The sequence below is a fragment of the Aquarana catesbeiana genome, linkage group LG08 (genome assembly GCF_042186555.1).
Source record: "Aquarana catesbeiana isolate 2022-GZ linkage group LG08, ASM4218655v1, whole genome shotgun sequence".
Taxonomy (NCBI): domain Eukaryota; kingdom Metazoa; phylum Chordata; class Amphibia; order Anura; family Ranidae; genus Aquarana; species Aquarana catesbeiana.
In genome coordinates, this window is record NC_133331.1 from 1,562,275 (window position 1) to 1,576,160 (window position 13,886).

General features: G+C 39.2%; 1 protein-coding gene across 4 annotated transcripts in view; it reads right to left on the bottom strand.

The window, feature by feature from the left end:
* Positions 1-13,886, bottom strand: part of CD4 (CD4 molecule) — a 75,002-nt gene that overhangs the window by 24,428 nt on the left and 36,688 nt on the right. For 3 of the 4 annotated variants that reach the window (XM_073595383.1, XM_073595382.1, XM_073595384.1), the window contains one exon: positions 8,097-8,216. The exons of the other annotated variant lie outside the window; for it this stretch is intronic. The gene's annotated coding sequence lies outside the window, so the exon portion shown is untranslated. The remainder of the gene's footprint in view (positions 1-8,096; positions 8,217-13,886) is intronic. 4 annotated transcript variants of the gene reach the window in all.

Consider the following 13,886-nt stretch of genomic DNA (forward strand, 5'->3'; position numbering starts at 1 on the left):
GGTTTTCCTCTGGAAGGATAAGTGGAGCTGCCAGCTTATGTTACATTGACACAAGAGGGTAGAGGACAGCGAGACGCTCCGCACCGAGACTAACGCCACCGGGCCCCCAGGGGCCAATCACATCTCCCATCATGGATCCGAAGCGGCACTGTTGGTCATTTAACTTCTTAAAGTGTATTTCCACTTTTACAGCTGAATGGACAGAACATTTATTGTTACATTGTTTCTATTCTCAGAGCAGAGAAACAAACATTGAAACATTGCTGCCTTCTAACCCCTTCCCACCCAGCCCCCGCATAGCTAGAACACCCGGGGGGGGGGGCTGCCCGGTCACCTGACCTCTGTGATTGGCTGTGCTATAACAGGGTTCTTACACTGGGGGGCTATATATATATTTTTTTTTTTAACAAGAATATATATAATAATATAATTTTATATAGATAGATAGATAGATAGATAGATAGATAGATAGATAGATAGATAGATATACACACATACACATATACTGTATATTAAACAAGAATAAAATATAGTTAGAGAGACATATATATATGTATCTATTTTTTTTTTACAAGAATATATATAATAATATAATTATATATATATACTGTGTATATATATATATATATATATATATATATATATATAAAATCATGAACGTATGCCGCTCTGTAATCACTATAGATATATATGTTATTAGATTCTATTAAAAAATATTTTATTCTTGTTATATATAAATATAAATTTAAAAAAAAAAAATTTTTGGGGGGGGGGGTCACGGGCTGCTGATGAGCGCTTTGTCCTTGAAATGTTGATTTTAGCTTTCTGGATTACTGATTGCAGCGAAGTTTAAACAAAAAAAAGAAAAGCGTTGGACGGATCTGTCCACATAGTTCTGCCTGTCACTAATCATTTTACAAAATAAAGCTGACAGCGGCGTTCGCCAACGATGGAATTATCGTCTCTCTTTGTATTCTCTACATAAAAGGACATTTCTGTAATACAAATAAAAGGCTGCAGGCGCCGATATCACAGAGAAGAACGAGGACAGCGGCGCCCCCCAGAGCCCGCCCCCCAGATTTAGGGGCCTGTTTGGCTTGTGTGGGCCTGCGAAACATGTCACAGCCGCCATAGCTAGAATCTACTGCCATGTAATTAGGATAACATGAATGAAGAGTCGTTTGTTCAGTTTTCGTTTTTGTATAGAGTCACGCAATAAGAAAAACGAGACTCATTTCACTGCAGCAAAAGGAGTGAGACACCAAAGCGGTGTGGAGCGGAAACTACAGGAGGGAAATTACTCCACCGGTGTCCTTAAAATGATAAATTAAAATAATAAAAGTATAAATGAAATATAAAATAAACATCATATTAGTAGATATAATAAAAATATAAATCAGAGTCATCTCCCCCCATCATTCACACGTTGTATAAAGAAGAAATAGGAGATAATCTGGAACTAATACTCTGTATTTCCTGAAAAATAATATTTTTTAAAATATGTCTAATTGCTAACTCAAAAATCAGGCCAATCTCTCCATACCATGAGAGATCTATATATAAAAAATGTACATAGCCAATTATCCAGTGGATCTGCATGTACATTCATTCGGTGCGAATTGAACAACAAATGTTCTTTACAGACACACGTCTTTGTAACCAGAGATACAACGTAACAATTTTAGAGAACGCTGGAGGGAATTTAACAAATTAATGTAACCAATGGAATATATTTTCTCATTGTGTATTTCCCATAAAATGTATAAAGGTAAAACACACTATAAATAATTTTTCCAGTGTTCTGTAGTGAGATTTAGAGTGCGGACAGAGGGAGAAACTGACCCAATTTACATATTTGGACAACCGTGTCCAGTTTTTAATAGGGAGGGAAATGTGCTACTAATTTTTGTGTTTGCAATTTGATACAATTAATAAAAGTTCATTTTAATACGTTTTTTTTTCTAAAATACCCCGTGGTGGTTCCTGCTTATCTCCCATTTCTTCTTCTATAATGTTCAAATCTTTGTGTGGTGCAGAAACTCGATATAAAATGGGATTTCATTATTTGTAAAATGTTAGTGGCTCCTGGTTCTAGAAGATATTACATTTCTTGTATAACTCCATCATCCACCCATAATTAGCTCATCTAGCCCGACCACAATGTGTTAATGCGGTTCCAGGGAAGACTATTTGTGGGGTCCCCATTACAGCTCTACCCAAAAAAATATATATATATAAAAAAAAAAAAAAATCATATCATACAATAATCTTTACAAATATAAAAAAGTGTACTGAATTAGTACATCAATGCATCAATAAATATATATATACAAATAATAATAAAGTACAAATTCATGGCAAACCTGCTATGCAAATTAATAAAGGTGCATAAATTATTAATTTGCACAGCATTTTTGCTTGAATTATATACATTATATATATATATATATATATATATATATATATATATATATATATATATATATATATATATATATATATATCGCTATCTATCTATCTATCTATCTATCTATCTATCTATCTATCTATCTATCTATCGAGATATATCTCTCTCTCTCTCTATATATATATATATAGAGAGAGAGAGATATATATCTATGGATAGATAGATAGATAGATAGATAGATAGATAGATAGATAGATAGATAGATAGATAGATAGATAGATAGATAGATAGATAGATAGATAGATAGATTTTAATTATAAGAATTATAATATAATATCATATTATAATATTATGTATACTATAATATTATTATTAGTTATATATTATACTTATTATTTCTATGTACTTATTGATGCAAGTATTGATTTATTCCATTTCTTATATGTATCACAAAAATGTATATAGCCTTATATGTATTTATTGTTTTATTTTATTATTTTATATATATATATATATATATTTTTTTTTTTAATAGATATATATATATTTTTAGCCAGTGCTGTGTGTTGCCTACATCATTTAATATCATTTAGATATTTGGGTTGGGCTTTAGGGTGAGCGCAGAGATAATTGTAATTAGAATTTATAAAAAGAATAATTAGAATTCTCTTTTTTACTGGAAGGCTTCGGAATTAGTGTGTGAAGTTCTCTTGTGACTGTTGGGTGGGTGTCCCCGTGTCGAATTCTCTGGTAAACCTGCAGCTATCGTGTTCTTCTGCTATGGAGTCATCATCAGAATTAGTCACCGGGGGAAATACTTAGCAGAAGATCACAATTTTGTTGACAGTGTAGAGAACCAACCAGAGGCCTCTCGGTTTTCACAAAGTGATACAAAGAGGAAGTAGACGTACAGGGGCTGATTTACTAACGGCTGTTTACTTTGCAAAGGAATTTCCCTCAAAGCTTAGTAAATGTGGTGATGTTTTACTTTGCAAAGAATACCAAATCATATATCATAATAACAAAAACATAACTTTTCTCTGCACATAATTGGATGGTGGAAGTCAGAAGAGTTTCACTTCATGAACAGCCTATTTGCCTTTAGCTAATCAACCCCAGAGAGTGCCAAATCCCAAGACATGGGGGTTGATTTGATAAAGGCTGTTTGGATCATCTCAGGCAGTGGACGGGCCTCAGAGATGCCAGAGAGATAGACATTCCCACCCCAACCCAAACCAACACACACACCCTGCTGATAAACTAGATCTTCCCCGGCTCCGAGCACCCCGAGGTTACCACACCTTAGAGCAGCTTGGCTTTCTTTGGTTTATTGTAGAATACCACCCCACCCATTGGTGCTGGTTTTCTAGGAGTGAAAATTGTTTTTGTTGTCCCCACAACCCATTATAGGGGCAAGCCTACGAAATTCTCCCTCCAACACAACACAGGTCTTAGGTCTTCCCTGGTCTGAACCCCTGTGATGAGCATTCTTAGGTTTCCACTCCTTCGAGCAGCTTGGCTTTCTTTGTGTTAATGCAGATTAAACATTTTACCCAATGGTGCTCCAAGCTGAGAGTCACCTGATCATCAGCAGTGGGAGAACACATGAATATCTTACCACTTCCAGGGGTGGAAAACTTTTTTGGGGTCCTCAAGACCCATAATGGAGGCCTATTGCCACGTACACACGATCTGATTTTCCGACAACAAAACCATGGAATTTTGTTTGAAGGATGTTGGCTCAAACTTGTCTTGCATACACACGGTCACACAAATGTTGGCCAAAAATTCCGAACGTGGGAACGCGGTGACATACAAGACATATGACGAGCCGAGAAAAAGGAAATTTAATAGCCAGTGCGGCTCCTTCTGCTTGATTCCGAGCATGCGTGGACTTTGGTGCGAGGACTTGTGTACACACGATCGGACTTTCCGCCAACTAAGTGAAGTTGGCTGAAAATTTGAGAACCTGCTCTCAAACATTTGTGGGCGGAAATTCCGACAGCAAATGTTCAATGGAGCATACACACAGGCGGACTTTCCATCAACAAGCTCACATCGAATATTTCCCGTCGGAAAATCAGACCGTGTGTACGCGGCATAAGAATTCTCTCTCTCCAACTCAACACACCCACCCTGCTAGTCAGCTAGATCTGGTCTGAACCCATGTGATGAGCATTCTGAGGTCAAACAGCTTGACTTTCTTTGTTTCAAATTAGATTGGCTTCAGGTTTCCAAACTTTTCAATGGCTTTTCAATGGCTCATAGGAATATCTTACCAATTCCAAGAGTAGAAAACCTTTCTGGGGACCCCGAGACCCATTATAGGTGCAAGCCAATAGATCTGCTCCCTTCAACTTAACACACACCCTGATAATCCACTAGGTCTTCTCCTAGTCTGAACCCCTGTGATGAGCATTCTGAGCATTCTTTCTTTGTTTCAAAGCAGATTGAATTCAGATTCCCAAACTTTTCAATGCATTGTCAATGCCGGTCCACACCTACAAGTCTCAACCCTTACCAAAAAGCAATGGAATCTAAAGGTGTGCAGCAACGGGTGTGAAGAAAACAAAAGGCTTTTCAAAGCGCTGGTGGCCTTTGAGCTGCAAGATGGTTCTGTTAGGCCTTGTTACATGTTGGTGCTCCAAGCCATCAGCAGTGAAGGAACACAGGAATATGTCTTCTCCTGGTCTGAACCTTGTGACGAGCATTCTACGGCATCTTGGCTTTCTTTGTTTTAATACAGATTAACCATCTTACCAATTGGTGCTTCAAGCTGAGAGTCTCATGGCATTAACAGCAAGAATACGATATAAAGAAAATATATACAACAAACTTTTTTTAATATGATATTCTTGTTATTAATGCCATTTAAAGTCCCATTAGAGATTTTCGGAGTCGAAACGTCCCAACTTTTGGCCTAAATTGCAGCAAAGAGAAAACTCATGATTTGGCCTCGTATAGACCCAATAATGTATAGTTAAAAGTTGGGACGTTTCAGCAAAAAAATCATCAATTTGTCACAATGTATTTGAATCAATGAAGAAGGCAAAATTATGGTGGACCATGATGGCATTTTAAGGGTGTCAATAGACACTGTAAAATTATTTTTTTAAAAATCAGCTCTGTAAAATATTATTAATATTGAGATAAGACGTATTACATACCGATCTGCAAAACCTTCTTTTTTTTTTTTCATTAATTCAAAGAATATTATGTAAAGCAAGCGTTAGGCCTGGTTCACAACCATGCATTTTTTAGTGCGTTTTCAGTTTTGCAGAAACACCCTACAGTCCATGTAACACCCCACAGTCCATGTAACACCCCACAGTCCATGTAACACCCTACAGTCCATGTAACACCCTACAGTCCATGTAGCACCCTACAGTCCATGTAACACACTACAGTCCATGTAACACCCTACAGTCCATGTAGCACCCTACAGTCCATGTAACACCCTACAGTCCATGTAACACCCTACAGTCCATGTAACACCCCACAGTCCATGTAACACCCTACACAGTCCATGTAGCACCCTACAGTCCATGTAACACCCCACAGTCCATGTAACACCCTACAGTCCATGTAACACACTACAGTCCATGTAACACCCTACAGTCCATGTAGCATGGTTTCCTATGGGTCATGTTCACATCTATGCATTTTATGGAAAGGGCCAAGGATTTTTTTATTGGTTTTTGGTTCTATAGGCTTCAGTGGATCAAAAACGCGTATTGCAAAAAACGCGAAATCCACCCGGAATATGCAAACTGCAACCTGCATAGGTGTGAATGGAGCCTTAACGTACCATCCCTAAATTGTATATTAATTATTCCCCAGTACATTTCATATACGTCCATTAAGGCGGCTTCCTTCTTCTCTCCTGACAAAGAGATTCTCCTTTAGGATTTAAAAAAAAAAAAAAGATTCGAATAAAAAAAGATATTATTATAACGACTCCAAATACTCCTGTAGATACCAACAATTGCTTGGGTAAGGGCAGCCTTGGACCCAAGGTCGTTGGCCCCGCTCCCTGCTTTGTGAAGGTCTGGGGTCAAACTATTTGGGTAGAGTATCTCAGATCCCAATAATTTTACCTCTAGTCTCCTCTTTGTCTCTCCCCTACCCCCCTCTTCACCCCTTCCCCCCCCACCAACAATCTACCTCAAGAGGCAAGCCGCATTACTGTTTCAATTTCTTTTTTTCCTTTCTGTGTAGAAAATTTAACAATGTCAGGTTGCATCGTTCGTTCTTATATAGATCAGGGTCCTCATCAAAGTTCCTCCTTAAATCAGGGTCCCCATCGAAGTTCCCCCTACCATCTGGGTTCGCATTAAGGTCCCCCTTACATCAGGGTCCCCATCAGAGCCCCCCCTTATATCAGGGTTCCCATCAAAGCCCTTCATTAGACCAGGTTCCCCATCAAAGGCCTTCCTTAGATCAGGGTCCCCACCAAAGTCCTTCCTTAGATCTTGGTCCCCATCAAAGTCCTTCCTTAGATCAGGGTCCCCATCAAAGCCCTTCCTTAGATCAGGGTCCCCATCAAAGGCCTTCCTTAGATCAGGGTCCCCATCAAAGCCCTTCTTTAGATCAGGGTCCCCATCAAAGCCCTTCCTTAGATCAGGGTCCCCATCAAAGTCCTTCATTAGATCAGGGTCCCCATCAAAGTCCTTCATTAGATCAGGGTTCCCATCAAAGCCCTTCCTTAGATCAGGGTTCCCATCAAAGTCCTTCATTAGATCAGGGTCCCCATCAAAGTCCTTCCTTAGATCAGGGTTCCCATCAAAGTCCTTCATTAGATCAGGGTTCCCATCAAAGCCCTTCCTTAGATCAGGGTTCCCATCAAAGTCCTTCATTAGATCAGGGTTCCCATCAAAGCCCTTCCTTAGATCAGGGTTCCCATCAAAGTCCTTCATTAGATCAGGGTTCCCATCAAAGCCCTTCCTTAGATCAGGGTTCCCATCAAAGTCCTTCATTAGATCAGGGTTCCCATAAAAGTCCTTCCTTAGATCAGGGTTCCCATCAAAGTCCTTCATTAGATCAGGGTTCCCATCAAAGCCCTTCCTTAGATCAGGGTCCCCATTAAACTCCCTGTTACATCGGAGGGAGCAGAGACTATGAACATCAGCGTGCCGCAGGTGGCCTGCGGGAAATGGTTTGGCGATAAAATTAAGGACCTACCGTGGAACTACAAAACCTACAATTATCTTCAAGACAGAACAGAGAAATGCAGAATGTTGCGCTGTTCAGCTTTCACGCGGAGGGAAGAATTGTTATTTAGCGTTTAAATGTTAATAGTTGAATAATTAATTCAATGTAAATCAATGGCGATTAATTAAATTAAAATAATGTGCAGATCTGACATTGCCAGTTTGAATGATGCCTTAATGTTGTTTGTACTTTCCAGATCACTTCTCCCGCATTTAGAAAAGATAAACGCAGGGGAGCCATACAAAGCTAGTAGATAAATCATAAGGTTTCCCAGAATTTCTGAAAAAATAAAATATCATTTTTGGATGTTCTGATTAATAAAAACAACAACAAAGTTGCATAATAATAATAATAATAACATTTATTATTATTACTATTAATATTATTATTATATATTTTGTGCAATGCTGATGCAATAAATCATAGACATAATTTCCATTTTCTAAAAGTCTCTTGTTATTATGAAGCTATTACTTACCAGTCTTGCAATGTTCCAGGCTCACCACCAAAGAGTTCTTGTTTGCTCCTTCACCGTTGTCTGCCGTCTCCGCTCTTTAGGCTTCCTCCTGTTGTTTCTTGTAAGTCTTTATAGGCAAGCCTGTCGGGGTACACACAAGTTACTCCCTCCTTGTAATCTTATTGGCTTTCTCTTTTCATTACACCACCCAGTTCCAGCCCCGTTGCCTCTCTGATAGGTCGGTGTTCTTATCTCTAAACAGAGTCTACTCTTTTGATTTTTCTGATTATATAGAACATGCAGTAGTTAGCCAAAGCAAGACCAAAATTGACAAAGTCCAACCTATTTTACCTATTTGTTGAACTAGAATAAGATAAAAAAAACACCTCTGAGGCAACTGGAGAAAGAAATTTCACTTTGGCGCCATCAGTGACTATCAAACAGGTTCCCAATATGAATCCTAGTTCCCTCAGGTCAACAACTCTACAGATGAATCCTAGTTCCCTCAGGTCAACAACTCTACAGATGAATCCTAGTTCCCTCAGGTCATCAACTCTACAGATGAATCCTAGTTCCCTCAGGACAACAGCTTTATGGATGAATCCTAGTTCCCTCAGGTCAACAACTCTACAGATGAATCCTAGTTCCCTCAGGACAACAGCTTTATGGATGAATCCTAGTTCCCTCAGGTCAACAACTCTACAGATTAATCCTAGTTCCCTCAGGTCATCAACTCTACAGATGAATCCTAGTTCCCTCAGGACAACAGCTTTATGGATGAATCCCAGTTCCCTCAGGACAACAGCTCCACAGATGAATCCTAGTTTCCTCTGTACAATAGCTGTACAGATAAATCCTAGTTCCCTCAGGCCAATAACTCTACAGATAAATCCTATTTTGCTCAGGACAACAGCTCTACAGATGGATCCTAGTACCCTCAGGTCAACAACTCTACAAATGAATCCTAGTTCCTCGGGTCAACAATTCTACAGATAGATCCTAGTTCCCTCAGGTCTACAACACTATACAGATAAACCCTACAAAAGTTTCTGCAGATTACATTTCTAATAATAACGGCTGGATATTTATTTTTATTATTTAAATATTTAGGAGGAAGTTAAATTTCTATCGCGTCCTTTTTTCCCATTTGTGACCCCATTGAGAAGACTTTCCTTCGCTTCTCCCTTTGACACCAACAAGAAATTTAGGGGTTCGGCTATCAATGGTAGAGGAAAATCGAGGCGCTTGAAGTGACTTTTTATCCAGAGAGTTTGTATCGTCATGTTTTATTTACACGTGGGAATATATTTTCTATTTTTTTTTAACACAATTTTTAACAAGAAAGTGATCGTTCTCATCGTTCTCATCGTTCTCATCTCCACATGAAATAATATTTAGATCTATTACTATTCATGGCAGCGCTATTGTTTACCGTGATTTATTGTTCATTTTTGTAACCTCTCTCTATGTTTGTTAAACTACATTTCTTTATGATATGTTTACATTTTAATAACACCAAATATGTTTATTATTATTTAAAGAAGAAAAACAAATTATTTTATATGGGACTTTTAAGGCATAAAATGAATAGAAGGCGGATACAATCCTGCAGTACTCGATTGATACCCAAAAAAATCCCTCCATAACATGAAGATGACGTGTCTGTGGGGTTATGGAGTGATTTTTGGGTCATCGATGATGTACTGCGGGATTGTATCAGACTTCAATTGTTTATTTTATGATATAAAACATTTTCAGAGAATCTTAAGAAATGTGTCATTTACTGATATTGGTTCTGAATGCCATTTTTTTTTGCTGTAAAAGTCCCTAATGCTGGACTTTATTCCTGTTTAAGTCTTTAATTCAGATTCAGAAAACTTTAATCCCAAAGACAATTTTTTTGAATTGAGAATAACATATGGATGATGGAATTTCCCTTTAAAAGGGTCGATTCCTCCCACCATTTGTACTAAAGCAATGGGGGGGGGGGGGGGATTTACTAAAACTGTAGCACTCAGAATCTGGTGCAGCCAATCAGCTTCTTCAATCAATCTTTGACAGTAAAACCTGGAAGGCGATCGGTTTCTATGAAGAGCTGCACCAGATTTTGCACTCTCCAGGTTTAGTGAATAGCCCCCAATGTGTTCATTATCAGCCCTGATGAAGGGGACATAAATCTCTGATGTGTGTCGGCTCTCCTTGAACCTCGGCCACTTGCCGACCAGCCGCCGGTCATTATACTGCGGCAGGTCGGCGCGTTCCTGCGAATCACCGTAGCTGTACGTCAGCCCTTTAAACCGCTCTAGCCCCAGGCCCGCTGCACGGCGGGGGACCCGATGCGCGTGGCCTGGCAGCCGCGATGTTCCGCCGGCCACGTGCGATTGCGAGCAAAAGAGCCAGAACAAGGACGTCACACACATCCCCATTCTGCCAGGAGAGGAGAGACAGATCGTCTGTTCATACTAAGTAGGAACAGCGATCTCTCTCCTCCCCTACTCAGTCCCACCCCCCCTACAGTTAGAACACAGAGGGAGGGAACGCATTTAACCCCTTGATCGCCCCCTAGTGTTAACCCCTTCACTGCCAGTGACATTTTCACAATAGTCACTGGATATTTTTATAGCACTGATCGCTGTATAAATGTCAACGGTCCCAAAAAATGTATCAAAAGTGTCCGATGTGTCCGCCGCAATGTCTCAGTCCCGCTAAAGATCACAGATCGCCGCCATTACTGGTAAAAAAAAAATAATAATAAATGCCATAAATCTATTCCCTATATTGTAGACGCTATAACTTTTGCGCAAACCAATCAATATATACGCTTATTGAGGTTTTTTTTTTTTACCAAAAATATGTAGAAGTGTATATATATATATATATATATATATAATTGGCCTAAACTGACATTTTTTTTAATTACTTTTTTTTTTGGGGGGGGGGGGAGGGATATTTGTTATAGCGAAAAGTATAGAAAAATTATTTTTTCAAAATAGTTTCTCTTTTTTGTTTTTAGTGCAAGAAATTTAAAAAAAAATGCAGAGGTGATCAAATAGCAGTGAAAGAAATCTCTATTTGTGGGGAAAAAAAGGACGTCAATTTTGTTTGTGTACAACGTCGCATGATTGCGCAATTGTCAGTTAAAGTGACGCAGTGCCGAATCACAAAAAATGGCCTGGTCATTAAGGGGGAAATTCTTCCGGTGCCTTAAGTGGTTAAATAAACCTTCCAACACCGAACGTTCTTCCAATAATTCTAATTTTCTAACAGTCTTCCAACAATCTCTTTGTTGCCAAAATTGAACAGAATTTTAATTATTTTAAACGGAGTTTAGATTCCCATCATCTAAAATATAAGATTTTCCCGGGAATTGGCTATTTATAGATCTGCCCACAAACTCCTTCAGGAAAAAAGACGATACAAAGTCACCCGACACCCCAAGAGTCTCACTATAGATGTGAGACGATCGTTCTATTGGTCGGACTGTTACTTGGATTACCGTTTTATGTTTAACGCGATTGAAGCACTTGTGCGCTTATCTGCAATCTTCAATAAATAAGAAATTTAAAAAGAAAAAGATTTTAAAGACCTGCTGACCAGAATAAAAAAAAATGTCATCCACAAACTTGTGAATATAAAATAACCCCCCCCCCAACAAAATCAGACAATGTAGGACATTTTGTAGGGCGGTGCGCCCCAATGTGTGTACAGAAAAGAGCAGTTGTCATTTAACCACCTAAGGACCGGAAGGATTTACCCCCCGTTCATGACCAGGCCATGTTTTGCCATACGGCACTGCGTTGCTTTAACTGAGAATTGCGCGGTCGTGCGACGCTCTACACAAATAAAATGGACGTCTTTTTTCCCCCCACAAATAGAGATTTCTTTTGGTGGGATTTGATCACCTCTGCGGGTTTTATTTGTTGCGCTATAAACAAACAAAGAGCGACAATTTTGAAAAAAATAAAAAAATTTTAAACTTTTTGCTATAATGTATAATCCAAAAAAACAAACATATTCCTGAGTTTAGGCGGATATTTATTCTTCTACATGTTTTTGGGTAAAAAAAAAAAAAAATTGCAATAAGTGCATATTGATTGGTTTGCACAAAAAGTTATCGCGTCTACAAACTACGGGATAGGTTTAGGGGACTTTTATTTTATTTTTTATTGTTTTTACTGGTAATGGCGGCGATCTGAGATTTTCAGTGGGACTGCGACATTGCAGCGGACCAATCTGACCTCAAATGACACTTTTTTGGGGACCAGTGACAATATTACATTGACCAGAGCTCTATAAATGCCCTGATTAATGTAAAAATGACACTGGCAGGGAAGGGGTTAACACTAAGGGGGGGGGGGCGATTAATGGGTTATCTGTGTTCCCTGGTGCGTGTTCTAACTGTGGGGGAGGGGGTTTCCAGGGACATGACAGAGATCGAATGTACTGGAACGCACTGTAAAACGCATCAAAAATGCACTGGACCTCAGTATAGTAACAAAAAGCAGGAAAAAAGAAGAAAAAAAAAAAGCAGCACCTGGAATGCATCCGGAAACGCATCAAAACCGCACCGGAATGCATCAAAAACATTAAAAAACGTGCGTGTAGAAACGCATCCAGAACGGATCCGGAGTGCGTTTTTGTGGTGTGAACAGATAATAAGAAAAACATGTTTTTGTTTTTTTTTTTTTAAATTTAGGTTCTTTTTTCATTTCTAGTGCAAAAAAAAACAAAAAAACAAAAAAAAAAAAACACCAGAGATGATTAAATACCACCAGCTCTATTTATGTGGAAAAAAAAAGATACAAATGTCACGTGTGCAGAGCGTTGTATGACCGCGTAATTGTCATTCAAAGTGTTCAGTACTGAAGTGGTTAAATTGGACGCGTTTCGCCGGTATTTGTATCCTTTGTATTCATCGATATCTATCAGAGTTGTTTTTATGACGTATAAAACGTCTTTATGTGTCTTTAATGAACGGAATTTTGTAATAAAATTTGTCTTATTTTATGATATGTGTGTTGAGTTTTGTGATTATTTATGACGATTATCTATCACTTGGTTTTCATGCGATATTTACACAGTGCAACGGTTTTGAGATTTATGCTGACAAGAAGCATGTTGATTGGTGGAGAGAGCAGAGTGACGAAGATATGAGCTCATCCCTGCGCTGCTTCTCTTTTCACTGTCCAGTCTCGGGCTGGGGGCTTGTCCGGGAAGACATGGGCTCAGGTTGAGTGATGATGGCTATCGGACTGGGGACAGCAGAGAAATCTCTGGATTGAAGGTGAGTATTGCAGCTTATTTGGGGGTCATTTGGGCTAATTGTGATCTTTGACTTGGAGGTCGGCTTCTGTAACGAACACGACCTACATGAAGGTGAGGGGGGTGGGGTGGGGTGTGGGGGGGGGGCAGGAAATGTTAACCTACATTCGTTCAGCGGGCTGAATAAGACTTCTCTCTCTGAGGTTTTCACAAGTTAATCCAGAAACTGCAAATAATTTGTTTCACTTTCAAAAAACGTTACAAACTAAAAGTGTCAGAAGTTTCAGAAGGGACTACCCAATGATGGGGGAGGTGAGAGGTGAGAGCACCGCAGAGCATAGAGCTGTGTATAAGAAGAGGGATTTACTATAAAATCCCCCCATCCATTCATATATCCCTCCTCCTCCCCCATCCATTCCCCCTCCTCCCCCATCCATTCATATATCCCTCCTCCTCCCCCATCCATTCATATATCCCTCCTCCTCCCCCATCCATTCCCCCTCCTCCCCCATCCATTCATATATCCCTCCTCCTCCCCCATCCATTCAT